The sequence below is a fragment of the Cupressus sempervirens genome, chromosome 2, assembly GCF_028749045.1.
Source record: "Cupressus sempervirens isolate cs-2001-9-10 chromosome 2, ASM2874904v1, whole genome shotgun sequence".
Classification (NCBI taxonomy): domain Eukaryota; kingdom Viridiplantae; phylum Streptophyta; class Pinopsida; order Cupressales; family Cupressaceae; genus Cupressus; species Cupressus sempervirens.
Window position 1 is genome coordinate 559599027 of NC_143119.1, and position 16450 is coordinate 559615476.

Here is a 16450-nt window from a genome sequence, read left to right on the forward strand (position 1 = left end):
CCTGTCCTGTGCAATTCGAATGGCTGCGGCTCGTGGGTTCTGCAGGAGATACTCTTCTTCAGCTCCCCCCTAAAGAGAGTGTTCGGTGTTTGCATTGTGTGCACAAAAAGCTCAAGGCGTTTCATCTCTCTCTTCAGATGCAAAATTTTGGGAGGGCTTGTCGAAGTATGGCCATTTTTACGGGGTGCACCAAAAAGCGTGTAGGGGGCATATGCCTGGGAAATGGATGTCTCTGAGTGTCCTTACTCGGTCGCGTGCATGGTGTACATCTTTGCATTACGACCCTACTGCGAGCATTTGTGATTCGAGCATTTTGGGGGAACGGGTTTCGTATGAGATGTTCTTCTTAGGCTCCTGTGAACCAGAGTGCTCATCTTTGCAATGCTCCGACAAGTGCAGGCCCAACGTGTCTGTCTAGGGGAAGAAATCGCGGGTGCTCGCAGTTGGTTCCCTCATGGTGCCAGTTCTTCGGTATGTGCATGTGCATGAGATTGAAGCTTGTTTGACAATGCTAGTGAGAGTGTTCAGCCATAGGAACTTTTCTGTACTTGCGCTGGCAGATCACGTGTCACGGGGAACGGTTAGCGAGGCTGTGTTGGGAAAGGAGATATTTGCCAGAGGTTAGACATGTCTGTGTATGCGGGTGGGCTCTCATCACCTATAAATCTGCGGAGGGGGAATTGTTATACATGATTCCCTCGAGCGGCCTTATAATTGAGGTGGTCGAGTGCACAGTGATGTCCCCGCCAATCGCATAACCAGCCATGTTTTTGACTCACACGGCCCTTCACCCTTCAGCACGGTGGTCTCCGTTGGCACTTTGGCAACCAGCTCTTCGTCATGGGAAAATGTTTGTTGCGATCGGGAAGGATTTTGTCTGTGCGGGTGCACCTCAACAGGCGTGTAGGAGGCATATGCCTAGAAAATGGATGTCTCTGAGTGGCCTTATAATTGAGGTGGCTACGTGCACAGTGCATCTCATACAGACTCGAGGCTTCTTTTCGAGTAGTGGCGGTAGCGAGTTCAAGGGTAAAGGGTTCTGTATGGGATGTTCTTCCCAGGTGCCTGTGAACCGAGGCTCCCTGTTTGGCCCTCTCTAGTCGACGATGGGACACTTTCCTCTTGTGCAAAATCTTTGAGCGTTGCGAGTCCTGCATGTGCTGTGAACGTCATTCTTGTTTCTTGTGCGACAGATTATGTTTGGATGCATGACGGAGAAAATGCAAATTTTGGTTTCCAATCGCAGTGGGAATCCCTTGGCTATAGCAGGTCTTGGGGGTCCCCTCATTGTTAGAAGCTACCTGGTCGATCCTGCCAGTAGTCATATGCTTGTCTCAAAGATTAAGCCATGCATGTCTAAGTATGAACTATTTCAGACTGTGAAATTGCGGATGGCTCATTAAATCAGTTATAGTTTCTTTGATGGTACTTTGAAAAAATTAGAGTGCTTAAAGAAAGCCTACGCTCTGAATACATTAGCATGGAATAACGCGATAGGAGTCTGGTCCTATTCCGTTGGCCTTCAGGACCAGAGTAATGATTAAAAGGGACTGTCAGGGGCATTCGCATTTCATTTTCAGAGGTGAAATTCTTGGATTTATGGAAGACGAACCACTGCGAAAGCATTTGCCAAGGATGTTTTCATTAATCAAGAATGAAAGTTGGGGGCTCGAAGACGATCAGATACTGTCCTAGTCTCAACCATAAACGATGCCGACCAGGGATCGGCGGATGTTTCTCTAAGGACTCCGCCAGCACCTTCTGAGAAATCAGAGTGTTTGGGTTTCAGGGGGAGTATGGTCGCAAGGTTGAAACTTAAAGGAATTGACGAAAGGGCACCACCAGGAGTGGAGCCTATGGCTTAATTTGACTCAACACGGGGAAACTTACCAGGTCCAGACATAGTAAGGATTGACAGATTGAGAGCTCTTTCTTGATTCTATGGGTGGTGGTGCATGGCCGTTCTTAGTTGGTGGAGCGATTTGTCTGGTTAATTCCGTTAACAAACGAGACCTCAGCCTGCTAACTGGCTACGCAGAGGTTCCCCTTCGCGGCCAGCTTCTTAGAGGGACTATGGCCTCCTCGGCCATGGAAGTTTGAGGCAATAATAGGTCTGTGATGCCCTTAGATGTTTTGGGCCGCACACACGCTACATTGATGCAACCAACGAGTTTCTCTCCCTGGCCTGAAAGGTTTGGGAAATCTTGCCAAATTGCATCATGATGGGGATAGACCATTGCAATTATTGATCTTCAATGAGGAATTCCTAGTAAGCGCAAGTCATCAGCTCGCATTGACTACGTCTCTGCCCTTTGTACACACTGCCCGTCGCTCCTACCGATTGAATGATCCGGTGAAGTGTTCGGATCATGGTGACGATGGTGGTTCCTATCAGTGACGTCGCGAGAAGTTCACTAAACCTTATCATTTAGAGGAAGGAGAAGTCGTAACAAGGTTACCGTAGGTGAACCTGCGGTAGAATCATTGTTGGTTCGAGACCCTGAATCGTGCAGGGGATGGAGCTGGCCTCCTCGCCACCCCCGAAATCTTGGTGACATGCAGACACTCGGCCCTGTAATGATGTGCTGGACGGCCAAGCTACGGGTCCAGTGCCGTCGAGGTTGAGGCTCACATCGAATGCTCGTGATCGAAAGCGTGGATTCCCTGCGAGGTGAAGAAGAGACTCGGATGCAATCTGGATTATAGGATCAATGCCTTTGAATGACGTTTGCATCAGAGCGAGAGGTCTCTACTCGATTGCAGTTCAGAGGGGGTCCGAGCCTCATCCCCCGTTGAGATTTCACGATTCGATCACGTACGCGGTGCTGTGCTAGGGATCCGTCATTTCGACGGTGGTAGGTCGGGACTGCCGCAACCCCCCGTTGCCTTGCCCAGGTGTGTTGACTCATCGCTTGGAGCATTCTGTGTTTAGGATGGGTGCACTCGCATGATTTGCAAGGCAGGGGCCCCGTCCGCTGACACGGCTCTCCCATGCATCGCCTCCCACCTTTGTGAGGGGATGGGGCGAGGACACACCACAACGTTCCTCGTCGCACCCATTGGGTGCTCGGGCTTTGGGATGTGTCAAAACCCAACAACACACGGGTGCATCACGCACCTTAGAAATCCAAAGAACAAAGCACGAGCCAGCGCCTTGCGCGCTTGGGTCACCGAAAGGCAAAAACAAAACAAAATCATGACTCTCGGCAATGGATATCTCAGCTCTTGCCATGATGAAGAATGTAGCGAAATGCGATACTTAGTGTGAATTGCAGAATCCCGTGAATCATCAAGTCTTTGAACGCAAGTTGCGCTTGAGGCCTCGGCCAAGGGCACGTCTGCTTGGGCATCGCATTACAAAATTTTGCCCTCCCCGGCGAGGAGCGGAGATGGCCGTCCATGTCCGCAAGTGGCATGCAGTCGGCTGAAATGAGCATGAGGTCCGTCGATCTGTTGCGACGAGTGGTGGCTTGCAAAGGCTGGCGTTGGTTTGCGCCGATCGAACGATTCCTCGTGAGGAAATTTATTCTGGGCTCAGCGGCTCGCCGCAGTGTGGGCATTGCTGCATCTCTACCGCATCCCCAAGTCAGGCGTGAGTACCCTTTGAGTTTAATAATATCAATAAGTGGAGGAAAAGAAACTTACGAGGATTCCCCTAGTAACGTTGAGCAAACCAGGAAGAGCCCAACATGAAAATCGACGGCCGTGCCTGTCAAATTGTAGTCTGTAGAAGCGTCCTCAGTGACGGACTAGGCCCAAGTCCCCTAGAAGGGGGTGCCGGAGAGGGTGAGAGCCCCGTCGGGCCTGGACCCTATCGCACCACGAGGCGCTATCGGTGAGTCGGGTTGTTTCAGAATGCAGCCCTAATCGGGTGGTAAATTCTGTCCAAGGATAAATACGGGCGAGAGACCGATAGCGAACAAGTACCACGAGGGAAAGATGAAAAGGACTTTGAAAAGAGAGTTAAAGAGTGCTTGAAATTGCCGCGAGGGAAGCGGATGGAGGCCGGCGATATGCCCCAGTCGGATGCAGAACGGTGTGAGCCAGTCCGCCGCTCGGTTCGGGGGAGGTGCCAGCGCGAGCTGTCACGGCGGCACAAGCACGACCTTCTGGTCGCACAAATACTTCCATCGCAGCGGTCGAGGAGCAAAGCGTGCGCCTTTATGGTGGGCTCTCGGGCACCTGTGCGCTCGTGGCACTGGCCAACGGGCTTTCCATCTGACCCATCTTGAAACACGGACCAAGGAGTCTAACATGTGTGCAAGTTGGCGGGTTGGCAAAACCTGCGAGGTGCAAGGAAGCTGACTAGCGAGATCCCCTCTCGGGGGGTGCACCGCTGACTGACCTTGATCTTCTGTGAAGGGTTCGAGTGCGAGCACACCTATTGGGACCCGAAAGATGGTGAACTATGCCTGAGCAGGGCGAAGCCAGAGGAAACTCTGGTGGAGGCCCGCAGCGATGTTGACGTGCAAATTGTTCATCTGACTTGGGTATAGGGTTGAAAGACTAATCGAACTTTCTAGTAGCTAGTTTCCTTCAAATTTTCCCTCAGGATAGCTGGAGCTCACGTGCGAGTTTTATCGGGTAAAGCAAATGATTAGAGGCATCAGGGGCGTAATGCCCTTGACCTATTCTCAAACTTTAAATAGGTAAGTCCGTGCGGCTACTCTGTTGAGCCGTGCCATGGAATCACGAGCTCCAAGTGGGCCATTTTTGGTAAGCAGAACTGGCGATGCAGGATGAACCAAAAGCCGAGTTACGGTGCCAAATTGGGCGCTAACCCAGATCCCACAAAGGGTGTTGGTTGATTAAGACAGCAGGACGGTGGTCATGGAAGTTGAAATCCGCTAAGGAGTGTGTAACAACTCACCTGCCGAATCAACTAGCCCCAAAAATGGATGGCGCTGAAGCGCACAACCTATACTCGGCCGTCGGGGCAAGTGCCAAGCTCCGATGAGTAGGAGGACGCGAGGGTTGTTGTGAAACCTTGGGTGTGAGCCTAGGTGGACCAGCCCTCGGTGCAGATCTTGGTGGTAGTAGAAAATATTCAAATGAGAACTTTGAAGACTGAAGTGGGGAAAGGTTCCATGTGAACAGCACTTGGACATGGGTTAGTCGATCCTAAGAGATGGGGAAACCCTGTTTCAAGGGTGCACTTTGCATGATCATCGAAAGGGAATCGGGTTAATATTCCTGAACCAGGACGTGGCGGCGGACGGCAATGTTAGGAGAATTGGAGACATCGGCGGGGGCCCCGGGAAGAGTTATCTTTTCTTTTTAACAGCCTGCCCACCCTGAAATCAGGTCAACCAGAGATAGGGTCTAGTGGCTGGAAGAGCACCGCACGTCTTGCGGTGTCTGGTGCACCTTTGACAGCCCTTGAAAATATAGAGGACCGAGTACCATTCATGCTCGGTCGTACTCATAACCGCATCAGGTCTCCAAGGTGAATAGCCTCTAGTCAATAGAACAATGTAGGTAAGGGAAGTCGGCAAAATGGATCTGTAACTTCGAGAAAAGGATTGGCTCTGAGGGCTGGGCCTAGGGGTCTGTGCCCCAAACTCATGGGCTATTGGCGGCCTGCCCGAGCTGCTCCCGTGGCGACGGCGGGCCATCGCGTGCCGATCGGGCGACGGACACAGGATGCCCCCTTCGGAGGGCTTTCCCTAGGCGGCGAACAGTCGACTCAGAACTGGTACGGACAAGGGGAATCTGACTGTTTAATTAAAACAAAGCATTATGATGGTCCCTACAGATGCTGACGCAATGTGATTTCTGCCTAGTGCTCTGAATGTCAAAGTGAAGAAATTCAACCAAGCGCGGGTAAACGGCAGGAGTAACTATGACTCTCTTAAGGTAGCCAAATGCCTCATCATCTAATTAGTGACACACATGAATGGATTAACGAGATTCCCACTGTCCCTATCTACTATCTAGTGAAACCATAGCCAAGGGAACGGGCTTGGCAGAATCAGCGGGGAAAGAAGACCCTGTTGAGCTTGACTCTAGTCCAACTTTGTGAAATGACTTGAGAGGTGTAGAATAAGTGGGAGCTTTCGAGCGCAAGTGAAATACCACTACTTTTAATGTTATTTTACTTATTTCGTGAGGCGGAGACGGGGTAATGCCCCTATTTTTGGCCTTAAGGTGCATCTAGGCGCGCCGATCTGGGCGGAAGTAATTGTTAGGTGGGGAGTTTGGTTGGGGTGGCACATCTATTAAAAGATAACGCAGGTCTCCTAAGATGAGCTCAACGAGAACAGAAATCTCGTTTGGCACAAAAGGGTAAAAGCTCATTTGATTTTGATTTTCAGTACGAATACAAACCGTGAAAGCGTGGCCTATCGATCCTTTAGACTTTCAAAATTTGAAGCTAGAGGTGTCAGAAAAGTTACCATAGGGATAACTAGCTTGTGCCAGCCAAGCGTTCATAGAGGTGTCAGAAAAGTTACCAATAGGGAATGTGAGCTGAGTTTAGACCATCGTGAGACAGGTTAGTTTTATCCTACTGATGATCTGCGCCGTGATAGTAATTCAACTTAGTACGAGAGGAACCGTTAATTCACACATTTGGTCATTGCGCTTGGTTGAAAAGCCAGTGGCGCGAAGCTACCGTGTGTCAGATTATGACTGAACGCCTCTAAGTCAGAATCCATGCTAGATGTGGTGCATATCTCTCTCCGGCTGCATCGCGACCCGTAGTAGGGGTGCTCTTGCACTCCCAGGGGCCCGTGTCATTGGCCATCTCCGATCGGCGCACTAGCCCATTGGAGCAACCTTGGATATTAATTTCAAGTGGTCGGCGAGAAGAATCTTTTGCAGATGACTTAAATAAGCGATGGGGTATTGTAAGCGGCAGAGTGCCCTTGCTGCCACGATCCACTAAGATTCAGCCCTCTGTTGCCTCGATTCGTAAAACATTTTTCGACTCTGAGGTGGGTGGGGTTTGTAATTTGCGCGAGGGTGAGAAAATCTCCCAAGTGCCAAATTCCGAGTGGGGGTGGGGTTTGCAAGGTTTTTTCTTGCGAGCTCGTAACGTAACAATCTCTCAGGTGCCAAATTCCCGGCGGGTGGGGTTTGCAATTTGTGCGAGTGCGGGAAGAATCTTCCAAGTGCCAAATTTCAGGCGGGTGGGGTTTGCAATTTTTGGTGAGGGCAGGAAAACTCTCCCAGGTGCCAAATTTTGAGTGGGTGGGGTTTTGTGAAAATTTCTACGAGGGCGAAGAAATCTCCCAAGTGCCAAATTCCCGGCGGGTGGGGTTTTTGCAATTTCTGCCAGGGCGGAAAAATCTCCCAAGTGCCACATTCCGGGTGGGTGGGGCTTTGTGAAAATTTCTGTGAGGGCGAAAAAATCTCCCAAGTGCCAAATTCCTGGTGGGTGGGGTTTACAATTTCTGCCAGGGCGGAAAAATCTCTCGAGTGCCAAATTTCGAGCAGGAGGGAGGGGTTATGTAGAAATTTCTGCCAGGGCAGAAAAATCTCCCGAGTGCCAAATTTCGGGCGAGTGGGGTTTTGTAGAATTTCCACGAGGGGGAAAAAAACCTCCCGAGTCCCAAATTTTGAGCTAGTGGGGTTTGCGATTTTTGGAAGGGCGAAAAAATCTCCCGAGTGCCGAATTCCCCGCAGGTGGGGTTTTGTGATTTCTGCAAGTGCGAAAAAGTTTTCCATGTGGGTCGGGTTTACAATTTCTGTGAGGGCAGAAAAATCTTCCAAGTCCAAATTTCGGGCAGGCGGGGTTTTGTAATTTCCAAGAGCCAAATTTCGAGCGGGTGGGGTTTGTAAATTCTGCGAGGGCGGAAAAAACTTCCAAGTCCAAATTTCGAGCGGGTGGGGTTTGTAAATTTTTGTGAGGGCAGAAAAATCTTTCGACTGCAAATTCCAGGCGGGTCCCCAGTTTTTGTAATTTTCGCGAGGGTAGGTGACTCATGTACGTGATCTAAAACTGGTCAACTTATTTTTTTGGTTAACGCCCAAAGTTTTGAACTCAAATCGAGTTGGCTACCCCGACTCGAATCGCCTCCGAATTTTTCGCACAACCCATGTCACCGTGCTCGACTTGATTCTAAGTGCCCCGAGTCATGTACGTGGTCCAAAAGAGGTCAACCTTTTTTTTTTGGGGGGTTAATGCCCAAATTTTTCAACTCGAACCGTGTCGGCAACCCCGACACGAATCGCCCCAATTACTCAAACCCTGAATCGAATCGCGTCGAGCCTTAACCGCCTCCAATTTTTTTGCACGACTCATGTCACCGTGCTTGACATGATTCTAAGTATGCCGAGTCATGTGCGTGATCCAAAGGCGGTCAACTCTTTTTTTGGGTTAACGCCCAAAGTTTTCAACCCAAATTGTGTCGGCGACCCTGACTCGTATCGCCTTGAGCCTTAACTGCCTCCAGTTTTTTTGCAGGACTCATGTCACTGTGCTTGACTTGGTGCCCTGAGTCATGTATGTGATCCAAAAGCAGTTAACTTCTTCCTTCTTTGGTTAACACCCAAAGATTTCAAACCGAATCGTGTCAGTAACCCCAACTCAAATCGCCTCGAGCCTTAATCGCCTACAATTTTTTTGAACCACTCATGTCACCATACTTGACTTGATTCTATGTGCCCCAAGTCATGTATGTGATCCAAAAGCGATTAACTCTTTTTCTGGCTAACAGCCAAAGTTTTCAAATTGACTCAGCTACCCCGACTCGAATTGCCTCGAGCCTTAACCGCCTCCATTTTTTTTTTCGCTCGACTCATGTAATCGCACTCGCCTTGATTCTGAGTGACCCGAGTCACTTACGTGATCCAAAATCGGGTAACTTTTTATTTTTTCTTTTTTTTGTCAAGTCCCAAAGTTTTGAACTCGAATAGAGTCGGATGCCCTGACTCGAGTCGTCTCCAAATTTTTCGCACGACTCATGTCACCGTGCTTGACTTGATTCTAAGTGCCCCGAGCCGTGTACATGATCCAAAAGTGGTTAACTTTTTCTTTTTGGTTAACGCCCAAAGTTTTCAACCCGACCCGCCTCGGCAACCTCGACTCGAAGTGCCTCAAGCCTTAATGGCCTCCAATGTTTTTGTACGACTCATGCCACCGTCGACTTTCACTCGAATCATGTCACCCAGGGCACCTCGATGCTACGTGACCCGAGCCCTGTGCGCGATCCAAAACTGGGTAACATTTTTTTTTGAACTCCCAAAATTTCATTCCTTTTTTCCTTACGAGGCCTATCATGATCTCTTTTTATAAAGAAAATTCTCAAATCGGATCGTTTTGGCTACCCTACCTCGAATCTGGCTAGCTAGGCGTAACGCCTTGAGTCAGCTCGGCAATACGTGAACTGAAACTTGTGCGTGATCCAAAAGCGGGTAACTTGTTTTTTTTTTTTTTTGTAATGCCCAAAATTTAGCGCTTTTCGCTGTACAGGGCCTCCCATGATTTTTTTTGTTTTTTTTTTTCCCCCTCGTCGACCCACTTTGGCGACCCAGTCAGGTCGCCCGAGGCTGGGGCGACGGAGATGGGTTGACCTAGTCGGGTGACCAAAGTTGGGTCGACCCAGGCGTGCGATCCTGGCTGGGGACAGCAATCGATTCTATAAGTTTGCTTACCAATTTTGCTAGCTAGGACGGCTCACCAAGTCATCTAATCATGTGGTCTTTGCCAAATCAAGAATTGACTCTTTAAATCCACTCACAGCTCGTCAAGCCGGCTCAGCAAGATGACTTACCGTCTCGCCTCACCAGGTTGCCCCACCAAGTCAGCTCCCTAAGTCAGCTCAGCAAGTCGAATCACCTAGTCATTTTACCACCTTGCCCCAGCAGGTGTGCTTGCCAAGTTGCCCCACTGAGTTGCTTCTCTAAGCCCACTCACCATGTTAGCTCACCAAGTCAGTTGTTCAAGTACGTTGCCAACTCAACTCTTTAAGTTTGCTCACCAGGTTAGCCCACCCAAGTCACCTCTTTAAGTTCGTTCGCCAGGTCGGCCTGCCCAAGTTGCATCAGCGAGCTAACTCGCCAAGTCACCTCACAAAGTTGACTCTTTAAGTGCGCTCACCAATTCAGCTCACCAAGTCAACTCACCATCTCGCCTCGATAAGTTGGCTTGCTGAGTCACCCCACCAAGTCCTCGCCTCTTTAAGCCCGCTCACCGTCTTAGTTCGTCAGGTCAGCTCACCAAGTCGACTCGAGTACGTTGCCAAGTTGACTCTTTAAGTTTGCTCACCATGTCGACTCGCCAAGTCAGCTCACCATGTCATCTCAACAAACCAACTCGCCGAGTTGCCTCACCACGTCGGCTCTCTAATACCACTCGCCAAGTCACCCCACCAACTCAACCCATTAGGCCCACTCACCACATCGCCCCGTTAGGCCCACTCTCACCAAGTGGACTCTTTAAGTCTGCTCATAAAGTTGAGCCACCAAGTACTCTCACCAAGTCGACTCTTTAAGTCCTTTCATCGAGTCACCCCACCAAGTACTCTCACCAAGTCAACTCTTTAGGTCCGTTCATAGAGTCACCCCACCAAGTTGACCCTTCAAGTGCGTTCATCAAGTCACCCCACCAAGTCGACTCTTTAAGTTCATTCATCAAGTCACCCCGCCAGGTCAGACCACAAATTACTCTCACCAAGTCGACTCTTTAAGTTCGTTCATCAAGTCACCCTGCCAGGTCGGCCCACCAAGTGGACTCTTTAAGTTTGTTCATGAAGTCACTCTGCCAAGTCAGCCCAGCAGGTCAAATCTTTAAGTTAGTTCATCAAGTCACCCCGCCAGGTCAGCCCACCAACTACTCTCACCAAGTCGTCACTTTAAGTTTGCTCACCAAGTCACCCCGCTAGGTCGGCCCACCAAGTACTCTCACCAGGTCGACTCTTTAGGTTTTTTCATCAGGGCACCCCACCGAGTACTCTCACCAAGTTGACTCTTTAAGTTTGTTCATCAAGTCATCTTGCCAGGTCAGCCCACCAAGTACTCTCACCAAGTCGACCCTTTAAGTTCGGTCATCAACTCACCCTGCCAGGTCAGCCCACCAAGTACTCTCACAAAGTCAACTCTTTAGGTTCGTTCATCAATTCACCCCGCCAGCTCGCCCCACCAAGTTCTCTCACCAGGTCAACTCTTTAAGTTTGTTCAGCAAGTCACCCCGCCAGTTCGACCCACCAAGTACTCTCACAAAGTCGACTCTCTAAGTTCGTTCATCAAGTCACCCTGCCAGGTCAGCCCACCAAGTACTCTCACCAAGTCACCCTGCTAGTTTGACCCACCAAGTCGACTCTTTAAGTTCGTTCATCAAGTCATCTGGCCAAGTCAGCCCACCAAGTCGACTCTTTAAGTCCGTTCATCAAGTCACGTGACCAGGTCAGCCCACCGAGTACTCTCACCAAGTTGACTCTTTAAGTTTGTTCATCAAGTCACTCGGCTAGGTCGGCCCACCAAGTCACCAAGTACTCTCACCAAGTCGACTCTCTAAGTCTGTTCATCAAGTCACCCCGCCAGGTCGGCCCACCAAGTCGAATCTTTAAGTTCGTTCATCAAGTCACCCCACCAAGTACTCTAACCAAGTCGATTCTTCAAGTGCGTTCATAAAGTCACCCGACCAACTACTCTCACCAAGTCGACTCTTTAACTATGTTCATCAAGTCACCCCACCAAGCACTCTCACCACGTCAACTCTTTAGGTCCGTTCATAAAGTCACCCCACCAAGTCGACCCTTCAAGTGCGTTCATCAAGTCACCCCACCAAGTACTCTCACCAATTCGACTCTTTAAGTCTTTTCATCAAGTCACCACACCAAGTACTCTCACCAAGTCAACTCTTTAGGAACGTTCATCAGGTCACCTCGCCAAGTCGACCCTTGAAGTTATTTCATCAAGTCACCCCACCAAGTACTCCCACCAAGTCGACTCTTTAAGTCAGTTCATGAAGTCACCCAACCAGGTCACCCCACCAAAGACTCTCACCAAGTCGACTCTCTAAGTCTGTTCATCAGGTCACCCCACCGAGTACTCTCACCAAGTCAACTCTTTAGGTCTGTTCATCAAGTCACCCCACAAAGTCGACCCTCTAAGTTCGTTCATCGAGTCACCCGACCAAGTCAACTCTTTAAGTCCTTTCATCAAGTCACCCCGCCAAGCCGACTCTTTAAGTTCGTTAATCAATTCACCAGAACAACTACTCTCACCAAGTCGACTCTATAAGTCCGTTCATCAAGTCGGCCCACCAAGTACTCCCACCAAGTCGACTCTTTCAGTCTGTTCATCAGTTCACCCCGCCAAGTACTCTCACCAAGTCAACTCTTTAGGTCCGTTCATCAAGTCACCCCACCAAGTCAACCCTTTAAGTTTGTTCATCAAGTCGCCCCGCCGAGTTGCTTCTCTAAGCCCACTCACCATGTCAGCTCACCAAGTTGGCTGTTACAGTACGTTGCCAAGGAAACTCTTTAAGTTTTCTCACCAGGTCAGCCCTCCCAAGTCGCCTCTTTAAGTTCGTTCGCAGGGTCGGCCCGCCCAAGTCACATCAGCAGGCTAACTTGCCGAGTCACCTCACGAAGTTGACTCTTTAAGTGACCTCACCAAGTCAGCTCACCAAGTCGACTCCAAATCTCGCCTCGATAAGTTGGCTTGCTGAGTTACCCCACCAATTTATCGCCTCTTTAAGCCCGCTCACCGTGTCAGCTCGTCAGGTCGGCTCATCAAGTCGACTAATCAAGTAGGCCCACCAAGTTGCCTCAAGGATAGCTCCTCACCATGAGTTGCCTCACCATGTTGACTCAATGAGTCACCTCACCATGTTGACTCTTTGAGGCCGCTCGCCAGGTCGCCTCACCAAGTCGACTCGAGTACGTTGCCAAGTCGACTCTTTAAGTTCGCTCGCCAGGTCAGCTCACCATGTCATCTCAACGAACCAACTCGCCGAGTCGCCTCACCATGTCGGCTCTCTAATACCACTCGCCAAGTCGCCCCACAAACTCACCCCGTTAGGCCCACTCACCACATCTCCCCGTTAGGCGCACTCTCACCAAGTGGACTCTTTAAGTTTTCTCATAAAGTCGAGCCACCAAGTACTCTCACCAAGTCAACTCTTTAAGTCCTTTCATCGAGTCACCCCACCAAGTACTCTCACCAAGTCAACCCTTTAGGTCCGTTCATAGAGTCACCCCACCTTGTTGACCCTTCAAGTGCGTTCATCAAGTCACCCCACCAAGTCGACTCTTTAAGTTCATTCATCAAGTCACCCCGCCAGGTCAGCCCACCAAGTGGACTCTTTAAGTTTGTTCATGAAGTCACTCTGCCAAGTCAGCCCACCAGGTCGACTCTTTAAGTTCGTTCATCAAGTCATCCCGCCAGGTCAACCCACCAACTACTCTCACCAAGTCGACTCTTTAGGTTTGCTCACCAAGTCACCCCGCCAGGTCAGCCCACCAAGTACTTTCACTAGGTGGACTCTTTAGGTTTGGTCATCAGGGCACCCCACTAAGTACTCTCTCCAAGTTGACTCTTTAAGTTCGTTCATCAAGTTGCCCCACCAGGTCGGCCCACCAAGTACTCTCACCAAGTCGACCCTTTAAGTTCGGTCATCAACTCACCCTGCCAGGTCGGCCCACCAAGTACTCTCACAAAGTCGACTCTTTAGGTTCGTTCATCAATTCACCCCACCAGCTCAGCCCACCAAGTTCTCTCACCAGGTCGACTCTTTAAGTTCGTTCATCAAGTCACCCTGCCAGTTTGACCCACCAAGTACTCTCACAAAGTCGACTCTCTAAGTTCGTTCATTAAGTCACCCTGCCAGGTCAGCCCACCAAGTACTCTCACCAAGTCACCCCGCTAGTTCGACCCACCAAGTCGACTCTTTAAGTTCGTTCATCAAGTCACCCGGCCAAGTCGGCCCACCAAGTCGACTCTTTAAGTCTGTTCATCAAGTCACATGACCAGGTCAGCCCACCGAGTACTCTCACCAAGTCGACTCTTTAAGTTTGTTCATCAAGTCACCCAGCTAGGTCGGCCCACCAAGTCACCAAGTACTCTAACCAAGTCAACTCTCTAAGTCCGTTCATCAAGTCACCCCGCTAGGTCGGCCCACCAAGACAAATCTTTAAGTCCATTCATCAAGTCACCCCACCAAGTACTCTAACCAAGTCGATTCTTCAAGTGCGTTCATCAAGTCACCCGACCAACTACTCTCACCAAGTCGACTCTTTAACTATGTTCATCAAGTCACCCCACCAAGCACTCTCACCACGTCAACTCTTTAGGTCCGTTTATAAAGTCACCCAACCAAGTCGACCCTTCAAGTGCGTTCATCAAGTCACCCCACCAAGTACTCTCACCAATTCGACTCTTTAAGTCTTTTCATCAAGTTACCACACCAAGTACTCTCACCAAGTCAACTCTTTAGGACCATTCATCAACTCACCTCGCCAAGTTGACCCTTGAAGTCCGTTCATCAAGTCACCCCACCAAGTACTCCCACCAAGTCGACTCTTTAAGTTAGTTCACGAAGTCACCCAACCAGGTCGGCCCACAAAGGACTCTCACCAAGTCGACTCTCTAAGTTTGTTCATCAGGTCACCCCACCGAGTACTCTCACCAAGTCAACTCTTTAGGCCCATTCATCAAGTCACCCCGTAAAGTTGACCCTCTAAGTTCGTTCATCGACTCACCTGACCAAGTCAACTCTTTAAGTCCTTTCATCAAGTCACCCCACCAAGCCGACTCTTTAAGTTCGTTCATCAAGTCACCAGAACAACTACTCTCTCCAAGTCGACTCTATAAGTCCGTTCATCAAGTTGGCCCACCAAGTACTCCCACCAAGTCGACTCTTTAAGTTCGTTCATCAGTTCACCCTGCCAAGTACTCTCACCAAGTCAACTCTTTAGGTCCGTTCATCAAGTCACCCCGCCAAGTCGACCCTTTAAGTCTGTTCATCAAGTCGCCCCGTCAAGTTCCTTCTCTAAGCCCACTCACCATGTCAGCTCACCAAGTCGGTCGTTCAAGTACGTTGCCAAGTCAACTCTTTAAGTTCGCTCACCAGGTCAGCCCTTCCAAGTCGCCTCTTAAAGATCATTTGCCAGGTCAGCCCACCCAAGTCGCATCAGCGGGCTAACTCGCCGAGTCACCTCACGAGGTTGACTCTTTAAGTGCACTCACCAAGTCAGCTAACCAAGTCGACTCACCATCTTGCCTCGATAAGTTTTCTTGCCGAGCTACCCCACCAAGTCATTGCCTCTTTAAGCCCGCTTACTGTGTCAGCTCAACAGGTCGGCTCACCAAGTCGACTAATCAAGTAGGCCCACCAAGTCGCATCAAGGATAGCTCCTCACCATGAGTCGCCTTACCATGTTGACTCAATGAGTCACCTCACCATGTTGACTCTTTGAGCCAGCTCGCCAGGTTGCCTCACCAAGTTGACTCGAGTACGTTGCCAAGTTGACTCTTTAAGTTCGCTCGCCAGGTCGACTCGCCAAGTCAGCTCACCATGTCATCTCAACGAACCAACTCGCCGAGTCGCCTCACCACGTCGGCTCTCTAATACCACTCGCCAAGTCACCCCACCAACTCACCCCGTTAGGCCCACTCACCACATCGCCCCGTTAGGCCCACTCTCACCAAGTGGACTCTTTAAGTTTGCTCATAAAGTTGAGCCACCAAGTACTCTCACCAAGTCGACTCTTTAAGTCCTTTCATCGAGTCACCCCACCAAGTACTCTCACCAAGTCAACTCTTTAGGTTCATTCATAGAGTCACCCCACCAAGTCGACCCTTCAAGTGCGTTCATCAAGTCACCCCACCAAGTCGACTCTTTAAGTTCATTCATCAAGTCACCCCGCTAGGTGAGCCCACAAATTACTCTCCCCAAGTCGACTCTTTAAGTTCGTTCATCAAGTCACCCCGCCAGGTCGGCCCACCAAGTGGACTCTTTAAGTTCGTTGATGAAGTCAGTCTACCAAGTCGGCCCACCATGTTGACTCTTTAAGTTCGTTTATCAAGTCACCCTGCCAGGTCAGCCCACCAAGTACTCTCACCAAGTTGACTCTTTAAGTTTGCTCACCCAATCACCCCGCCAGGTCGGCCCACCAAGTACTCTCACCAGGACAACTCTTTAGGTTTGTTCATTAGGGCACCCCACCGAGTACTCTCACCAAGTCGACTCTTTAAGTTCATTCATCAAGTTGCCCTGCCAGGTTGGCCCACCAAGTACTCTCACCAAGTCAACCCTTTAAGTTTGGTCAAAAACTCACCCTGCCAGGTCGGCCCACCAAGTACTCTCACAAAGTCAACTCTTTACGTTCGTTCATCAATTCACCCCGCCAGCTCGGCCCACCAAGTTCTCTCACCAGGTCAACTCTTTAAGTTTGTTCATCAAGTCACCCCGCCAGTTCGACCCACCAAGTACTCTCACAAAGTTGACTCTCTAAGTTCGTTCATCAAGTCACCCTGCCAGGTCTGCCCACCAAGTACTCTC

At 50.0% G+C, this 16450-nt stretch overlaps 2 non-coding genes and 1 pseudogene across 2 annotated transcripts; all 3 read left to right on the forward strand.

The window, feature by feature from the left end:
• Positions 1–1298: 1298 nt before the first annotated feature.
• On the forward strand, positions 1299–2487 carry LOC149573991 (18S ribosomal RNA; annotated as a pseudogene).
• A 711-nt stretch (positions 2488–3198) lies between these two features.
• Positions 3199–3352, forward strand: LOC149573992 (5.8S ribosomal RNA). Its single transcript, XR_016361239.1, has one exon. It is a non-coding gene; the product is annotated as a 5.8S ribosomal RNA (ribosomal RNA).
• A 224-nt stretch (positions 3353–3576) lies between these two features.
• Positions 3577–6914, forward strand: LOC149573993 (25S ribosomal RNA). The gene has a single exon (XR_016361039.1). It is a non-coding gene; the product is annotated as a 25S ribosomal RNA (ribosomal RNA).
• Positions 6915–16450: the final 9536 nt, after the last annotated feature.